General features: G+C 47.5%; 1 pseudogene; it reads left to right on the forward strand.

Annotated features, from left to right (window-relative positions):
- The first annotated feature begins 260 nt into the window (after positions 1-260).
- Positions 261-9059, forward strand: LOC146808722 (keratin, type I cytoskeletal 17 pseudogene; annotated as a pseudogene).
- Positions 9060-9382: the final 323 nt, after the last annotated feature.

Consider the following 9382-nt stretch of genomic DNA (forward strand, 5'->3'; position numbering starts at 1 on the left):
TAGTTCATAACATTTCCCATTAGCAGTTGGAGAACGCCACTCATTTTAGTCATTCTCACTACAGCATTTGATGGGACACACATCTTCTGCTTAGAGAGCTTTTTAAAAAACTTTTTGCTATGTACACATATCTTACACTACACACAACATGCAACCATCATCTTCATCAATATTCATGCTCTGTAATGTAGCCTTCCACCTGTGATAGCCATGCATCTAAAAGTTACATAACCGAAGTTTTCCCCACTGCCAGAAGTAACATGGATGCATACGCTGTCAACAGCACAATGTAATGTGGTACGGCCCAGGGGCAGTATCATGCATAGATAATGAACACACGGACACAGATAGATAGTGGCAGTGGGTACGGGCACGTGCGCTCGACTCCTTTTTATTACCAGGGTCACATATCCAGTGACGTCTGTGCTGAATGCATGTGGGGTGAGTGTAAACCAGCCCTCAGGGAATGGTTGCTGCTACCATCAACTACAGCAGTAATCATTGGATCACACACAGAGATTCAATAATAAAAGGGTCAATAGTTTGTGCTGTAGTAAGGTAGGGACAGTAGATGTGAAATAATACACAGAAGATTCTATTGTAAAAGAACCATAACTTGTGGTATACTGAGATACAGGCAGTAGATCTGAAATGATACACAAAAAGATTGTATCATAAAGGGTCCATCAGTTCTAGTGCACTCAGATAGCCACATCAAAAGCTTTCAGCATGTGCATAGCCAGCGATGATCCGTTCTGTGGGCGGGCCGTACTAGGAGCAATGTCTGTTGCCTACTGGACTGCATCATCTGCAATAGCAACTCGATCTGAATTGTGAACACTGCTGCCTACAGTGTAGGCCAGAGAGAGCGGTCAGCAAGGGCCCACAGCCACGTGGTGTTGACTTGAGCTGTCCTGTTTGTAGCACAGGAAGCAACAAAAAGCTTATGCAGAGCCTGCGATGAAGCGTATGCGTAGTGCGGACAGAGCCACTGGAGCAATGTCTTTTGCCTACAGGACTGCGTCATCTACAATAGCGACTCGATCTGAATTGTGAACACTGGTGTCTGCAGTGTAAGTTGAAGGCAGTAGTCAGCACAGACATCCATGAATACTTTTTCTCACTTCCTCTTCACAAAATACAAAATAACTTACAAAAAACTCGGCAATAAATAAATCAAAACAATTCGGATTGCGATCTCTGCTGTCCACAGTGTAGACTGTTATTCAGTGTTCTTTTCCACTACCAAGAGGAATTTGGTCATTGTACTAAACCTATAACTCATCTAAAAAAAGTTCTTCAAGCAAGTATACTAAAAGGATATTGTGTATATTTCAATAGACGTTGTAGTTAGTTGCCTACTGGATTCCGTAATTTAACTATCACCACTTGATCTGAATTGTGAGCCCTGCTGACCGCAGTGTAGGCCAGAGGCAGTGGTCATTAACGCCTCACAGCTACGTGCCGTTGGATTCGGAAGCACGGAGTTGGTTGCACCTGATCGGAGGGGGTACACAGAAATCATCACAGACTTTAACTTCTGACATCCTCAATCATAGAATCATGACCCCGTTTCACTATTCGGACCTGCTGTACCGCGGTGTAGTCCAGCGACTACAGTCAACCAAGCCCAATAATCATGTGCAGCAATAGGCTACGGAAGCACAGAGTGTGATGCACCTCAACGGAGGGAGTTCTGTGAAAACCAAGCAGCAGGTAATATCGGACATCGTCCATTGTGGGATCAAGACACCGTTCCACTGTTGGGACCTAGAGTTGGTTACACCTGGTCGAAGGCAGTACCTTCATCTCCACTCTCAGATGCAATTCTAACATCGTCCATTGTGGGATCAAGACACTGTTCCACTGTTGGTACCTGTTGGACTACTGTGTTAGTAGTATATAGAGCACTCCACGGTGCTGGGCCTCAGGCTGGGCGCTGTGTCGTGGTAGCCAGCGCTGATCTCAGAAGCCTTCCCAGCTCACAAACCTCGGTCCAGGAGCTTCCACCGGCACGTGGTGGGCCCTCTTTCACATACGACGGTGTCGAAAGGTGAACTGTAGGGCATATATGTGTCGCAGCGGCCATGACGGTTTCTGGGTACCAACAGGCTGAGAGCATCATTCACGCACCCACCTTCACTCACGGCGTCAGCCTCATGGCGGTGTAAGCTGCACAGACCTGGCAGACACGTTTGCCATTCCAAAAGAGAACCATACCCAGAGAAACGTGCCTTTTATTCATACCCCTATGCTAGCTTGCGTATGCCGAGCTAGCCCACTACGATAAAGATTTGGGGGAGGGAGGGGGCACGTACATGCTATGTTTTCGTAATCTTCCCTACTGACTGTACTATCATGGTTGCGTCCACTGTCCACTTCACTCAATAGACAATCAGTGTATGTTGACATGTACATGTCTGTGCTCTGCATACTCGAGTCTCTCTGGCACATCCCCTCAACACGTTTCATTGTATACTTTTATAATAGAGAATCACTTACCACCTTCGCACATACTTTGCTCCCATCTCTCCCCGCATTGTGCATTGTGTGGCAGAGGTGTCATGTTTGGTTTGTGTACATGGCTAGCCACGGTTCCCACAGTACGTAGTGTTGTTGTGTCTGCTAGGTGTACATGTTGTTTGTCACGTTGTATGTGATTATATAAGGTTGTGCGTTTATTCACGAGCAGTGGATTCTCCCATTTACATATCGCTGTCTTAAAGAGGATACAGAAGTTTTTCTCACGGGTGAAAAGTGTAACTGCACCACGCTTCTCAGCTTACAGCCCCAATCTTGCTTGCTTTCTTAAAAGCACGCCAACTCCCACAATCAGAACAACATTCACACAGCTTTTTAACAGCAGTTATCTGGTTCTTAATATCGTGGACTGCTACGGAATGTGAGCTGGTATACTGTTTGTCCTTACTGTTTCAAACCGAGTAACTTCCTGTGGCAATGTCTATTCCCGCCCACACAAAGTAACTCCCACAGTTCAACTTGGCCTTCAATACCTACTTTGAAAACAGATTTCATTAAACTGAGCAAACGGAAAGCGCTTATGTTTCAAACTGAAGTGTCCCTCACTTCTGCAAAAGAAATGTATTGACTGCAGATAGCACGAACTTCAAGTAAAATACAGTCCCTTTTAAATACGAACCTCTCATTACACTTTTTGAATTGTTACGCAATTTTCAACACATCTGACACTCAGGGTCTGACACATTTTTTTAACACTGTCTCCTCCGGCCTTGTCACAGGCTTTCAAACTGTTTTTGGTATAATACCAGACTTCATTCATTCGATCATCTCTGGAATAACAGGAACAGTGCCCATAATTCTCGCCCTGTTTGCGGCCATCCTATTACTATTTTTGCTTGTAAAAAATGGCTGTGCTCCCTGTGGTAACAATCATATCTGACAGAATACGCCTCTACGCGAAGCTACATCAATACCGTGAAAAAATGGAACAACTTTTTGGCTGCCTGCCTCTATCTATTATCGAAGCCAGCTACAACATGACATTTATTTACACATATGCAATCCATTCTAAAAAATTGCGCTCCACCTAAGGTGTTGGTCTGCACCTAGGTGTATGATGCGGCCCAATGATGAAGCATGACACTCTCGGGTGTGTGAGGGCAGAATTATAAAATCTATTGATTTTCCCACATTTTAGCGTCCAATTTTGTCTTATCTGCTTTTTTCCGTCTTTTGATTATGTCTCTGTTGTGTGAGATTAAATCCAAATCGAAAGCCTGAAGGAGGAACTGGCCTATCTCAAAAAGAACCATGAGGAAGAGATGAACGCCCTGCGTGGCCAAGTCAGTGGCAGGTCAACGTGGAAATGGATGCGGCACCAGGTGCTGACCTGGGCAAGATCCTGTCTGACATGAGAGCCCAATACGAAGATCTGGCGGAAAAGAACCGCAGAGATGCAGAGGTTTGGTTCTTCAGCAAGATGGAGGAACTTAATCATAAAGTTGCCACCCACAGTCAACAGATGCAGTCCAGCAAGAGCGATATCTCAGACTTAAGGGGCACCCTCCAGGGGTTGGAGATAGAGCTACAAACCCAGCTATGCATGAAATCGGCCCTGGAAGGCACCCTTGAGGAGACCGAGGGCAGGTACTGCATGCTACTCATCCAGATCCAGGCCATGGTTTCCAACGTTTAAGCGCAGCTAGCCGAGCTCAGAAACGACATGGAAAGGCAAAGCCAAGAGTACAAGATCCTCATGGATGTGAAGACGCGCCTGGAAATGGAGACCGCCACCTACTGCCGCCTTCTGGAGGGAGAGGATGCCCAGCTCTTATCCAGGGCTACCAAAGATGTGCTCCAAACCATCCGACAAGTCCGCACAATCGTTGAAGAGACCATGGATGGGAAGGGTGTCGCATCCCTCGAGAAAGTCCACTGTAACGCCCTGAACGTCTCAGGATCGTTTAACAGACACGATAATGAGGACGCAACCACTTGTGAAGGGTAAGTTATTTAATGAAGGCTCAAATAACACAAAGAATAAACAAAAGTTATAGTCACTGGAATCCTCCAGGCTATGTACGTTACCAGCCCACCGCACGGATGGTCCTAACCGTCCTCTGCATATACGCCGGTCCCGGCGTATGCCAACAGAGGGCAGAAATGAAATGGCCGACAATGCCAATCGGTAGGCTGTGAGGGGCACGAAGAGTGTTGGGGAGAATCGAGGAGTCAGGGAAACACCCAGCCGGGGTCTCTACCTGAAGGGAGCAGCCGCTCAACCTCTTCCTCAGACTGCACCGGGACGCGGAGTCACCTCCTGGTGATGCGTCACCGATACCCCAATCAAAAGTAAGAAGACTGAACCGAGAGCAGCCGCTCGATCGATCCTGTGGACTTCCGAGTCTGTAACGCGGCAAACACCTCCTGGTGTGCGTGACAGCTGGCAGTCCCTGTATCTCTGGTCGGGCTGGGAGTTACGACTCCAACCAGCAAAAGCGCCACTGCGCTTTGACTCAGCCGAGTCAGAAAGCGAAGCTCAATGGTTGACCGGTAGAGCTTCCGGGTCCTTCACAGGTGACGATGGGGCAAGACACGGCCGAGGGAGTAACGACTCGACCTACCTCCGTTCTTGCCTTACTGGAGCACCTCTCCGGAACACTGCTCTTCACGAAGCAGGTACGTCGGTGTAAACACAATATCCGACAGCGTTGTACCTCCCGGTTCCTCCCTTTATAGGGCGTGTTTTCCTTGAGTTATGTAACAGCTCTCCTGTTTACATAAGGGCGTGTTTCCTTGAGTTATGTAACAGCTCTCCTGTTTACATAAGGGCGTGTTTCCTTGAGTTATGTAACAGCTCTCCTGTTTACATAAGGGCGTGTTTCCTTGAGTTATGTAACAACTCTCCTGTTTACATAAGGGCGTGTTTCCTTGAGTTATGTAACAGCTCTCCTGTTTACATAAGGGCGTGTTTTCCTTGAGTTATGTAACAGCTCTCCTGTTTACATAAGGGCGTGTTTTCCTTGAGTTCTGTAACAGCTCTCCTGTTTTCATAACCTCTCAACAGCTAAGCATCCTGGGAGATGTAGTCCGTTGTCGCTGGTTACCGTTTTCCTCCCCACGCATGACAGGAATTCTCGACATCCACAAATCTGCCTTCTGAGGGAAACATGAATAGATCTTGAAGGACCCAAGCTGGCAAACCCTGGGCACATCACTGGATGAAGACCACACTTGTCCTCTCCAGAGCCATCCCAAACCTTATGGCTAGTCCAGCTACACCAGAGATCCTCTAAAATCGGTCCTTCCCATAGAGTTGCTTCCATCTTCTTCTTTCTTGTCTGTCTAGAGATGGGGGAGCCAAACACTGCATAATGCAGCCCTGCATTTTAATCATTTTTGGCTTATTGGCCATTGAAGTGAAGAGAATGAAGAGCTGGCATGAGTCAAACACTACCGTTCATCTTGTGCTTCTGAACATCAGACTGGATCCATCACCAGGCAACAGCTAGCCATCTTCCATAGGTCTCTACCGCCTCATCTGCCTCTGTCATGCGCAATCCAGATTGCTACTTACATGTAGCAATCTGAGTATAGTCTGAGTATTTGATGAGTGATGCTATCATCGGTGATCTGCACCGGAGCTGCCTCTACCCCCAACCTCCCTTAACTATGTCGCCTGGACTCTACATCTTATGGATTTCCCCCCTGTGACCCATTTTTCAAACAATCTCATATTAGATGCCAAGATGACTCTGCGTGGTGTTTGTTTATTGGCATTGGCCCGAGTATCTATGTGGCCCCACCTGGGTTCTGGTCCCGCTTGCTCTAACTTTTGGGCCTCCATAAGACACTGCCGGTCTACCAGAACTGATCTGCTTACCTGTCCCCTGTTCTTTTTTTCTCCCCTCACTTCCCTCCTTCCTCTATTGGGGTCCTGATCCCCTATGTTTGATTATGCAACTGTAACTAATGTAACCATGCAAATCTGCTATCTTTGTTATTCACTACTGCGGAAACCAGAGCAACATGGCTGATGCCCGGTGGAGCTGCTAGACAGCTATAGAAGAGATTGGCCCTGGTTTACCCCCTCGACCATCACCTACCCAGCCGGACATTAGGCATACCTCTGTGGAATCGCTACTGTAGCTGCAGCGCTGTATTTGTTTATATGCTTGTTTATAATTGTATATTTGCACTGACCTTGCTCGTATTTTAAAATTGATTACCTGCACCGATTCTGGTCGCTTTTAAAATTGTTTATTGCACTGCCCGCATTTCGAACCTGCCCGCATTTTAAATTGTGATTTGCACGAATACTGTGAGGATGACAGCGAGTTAGGCTGCTCCTCTTCCCCTAAAAATTCTGTCTGCCAATCCCCGGGCTCCGTTCCACCACGGCTGAGTGCCGATTGCGTGGCGAGCCAAAGGGGAGTTAGGCAGACCGGCAGACCAATCAGGGGTCAGCCCCTGCGAGCCGGAGGGTGGAGCCAGGAGCCCACGCTTCCCCCCACCATTTATTCCAATGTGCTGGCCGAGGCGCAGAGGACGGGCGCAGCGGGCGCGTCAATGGCGCGCCTAAAGTAAGCCCGTCTGCGCCCGTCCGCGACCAGCCGGGACCAGGGGCCATACCCCCTGCTGATATCATTCGAAACTTGTCCACGCCCATCCTCTACTCCCGTAGCGAGTTGCTAGCCTATGCTGATAAAAAGGGCAATAATGAAAGGCTATGTATTCAAACGGGCCCAGGATCATCCTATGGACCTATTTCCTGCCTCGCTTGTCGTTGGTCTAGCATGGATCAATCTCCTTTAGGCCATCACACAATCCATGTTAACAATCACATGAACCTCAACTGTTTATTCCTCAATGCCAGATCCCTACCTAGACATGCTCTGGATATTTGGGACTTACTTACATCCAAGACCCCGGACCTGGTTTTCATTACCGAAACCTGGCTATCCGATACTAATGCCCCGGATCTAGCTAACGCCCTCCCGTTTAATTATAAAATTATTACGCAAGATAGATCTGGTAAAAGAGGAGGGGGGGGTCGCTGTGATATTCAGGGAGCATTTAGCATGTTTTGCGGAACCAATAGCTGCCCACAACGAACATCAGACCTTACCTTTCAGAGTACTCCATGAGGGTTTCACCATCTTAGCTGGAGCAGTAATATACAACCCCCCTGGACAACAAGCCAATCTTGGCGCTAAATTACTCAACCAACTCCTGCCACTCTGTTTAAAATATAAAAACTACCTAATTGTTGGCGATTTCAATATTCACTATGAGAAAATGGATGCTCTGGGAGCTTCCCAATTGGAACATGACATGGAGATCCTTAACCTTAAGAAGTGGGTAGTGGGCCCCACTCACACAGCTGGCCACACACTGGACCTACTTTTTACCAACATTGAATCTACTAACATACGTGAGGTCCAGCCCCTTTCCTGGACGGACCATTCCCTCATATCTTTCTCACTCGTCCTTCCCTGCAAGTCTCTGAAACCCAAGGCAGTCCCCCAGATCTCTAAACAAGCCTGGAGGTTAGTTAATGAATCTAATTTTGATAATCATTTTCAAGAGGCCAATTTTGAATTCCCGGAGGATTCCTCTGTCTGTACTGATGTCACCTTACTAGACGCTGGAATAATGCAAATATTAAACAAACTAGCCCCGATGCGGGAACCTAGGAAAAAAGCTATAACGGTGAAATGGTACACCCCCCATTTAAAAAATCTTAAAAGGGAATGTCAAAAACTTGAACATCTTTGGAGACAGTCCAAGGACAGTGTAGCCAGATTAAATTATGTCCTTAATCGGAAACTGTATACCCTTGCCATAAAAAATGCAAAGAAAGAATATTTTACCCAGCGCATCCAAGAAAACAGTAACTCAGCTAAGTAACTGTTCAAAATAGTGAAGGAGCTTAGCAAACCATCTAGCATCTCTCAAACACTCACTCCTTCAGGTGAGGCCTGTGACCGTATTAGTACCTTCTTTGCTGAGAAAATTAAGATAATCTACTCTACTTTCTCCCCCCAACATGCGCACAGTAACACAGATAAACCCCCCAATACTGTGATCATAACAGAAGCATCAACAGCCCCGCCAGACTCGGAACTACACCCCTTTTAACTGGCTTTGAACTACTCTCAGTGGACGAGGTCCTAGCAGCCATGAACACAGTCAAATCTGGTTCCCCCTTGGAGCCCTGCCCCCATTTTGTGTTCTCAAAGATTGCGTCCACGCTCTGTCCCATGATCACACAACTCTTTAATACATCACTAAGAACTGCCATTTTCCCTGATGCTTGGAAGCACGCTTCGGTGATCACCCTCTTGAAGAAAGCTGGATCTGACATTCTCAAGCCAGAGAACTATAGACCCATCTCCCAGCTTCCCTATCTCTCCAAAGTTTTGGAGAAACTGGTCAATGTACAACTGAAAAGGAACCTGGAAACCAACTTCCTCCTGGATCCCTCCCAGACGGGCTTCAGAGCTAACAACCGCACCGAGGCAACGTGTCGGACAGTGTCAGATCCTCCACCGATCAAGGTGGGGCAGTGTCACTGATACTGCTTGACCTGTCAGCGGCGTTTGACACGGTATCCCACAATTGCCTGTTGAACATACTTCGGAGCAAAGGAGTTCAATCCACTGCATTGAGCTGGCTGCACTCTTTTTTGAGCAACCGCACTCAGGCAGTACATATGGGTCAGTTCCATTCCAGGCCTAACTCCATCGGCTGCGGGGTCCCCCAGGGTGCCTCATTGAGCCCCACCCTTTTCAATGTCTGTATGTCATCTCTCGCCGACATTGGAAGGAAGTGGGGATTGGCATCTGCTCCTATGCGAATGACACGCAGCTGATGGTGGCCTTGGATGAGAAGCCTGATA

This window comes from Triturus cristatus, chromosome 7 (assembly GCF_964204655.1).
Source record: "Triturus cristatus chromosome 7, aTriCri1.1, whole genome shotgun sequence".
Lineage (NCBI taxonomy): Eukaryota > Metazoa > Chordata > Amphibia > Caudata > Salamandridae > Triturus > Triturus cristatus.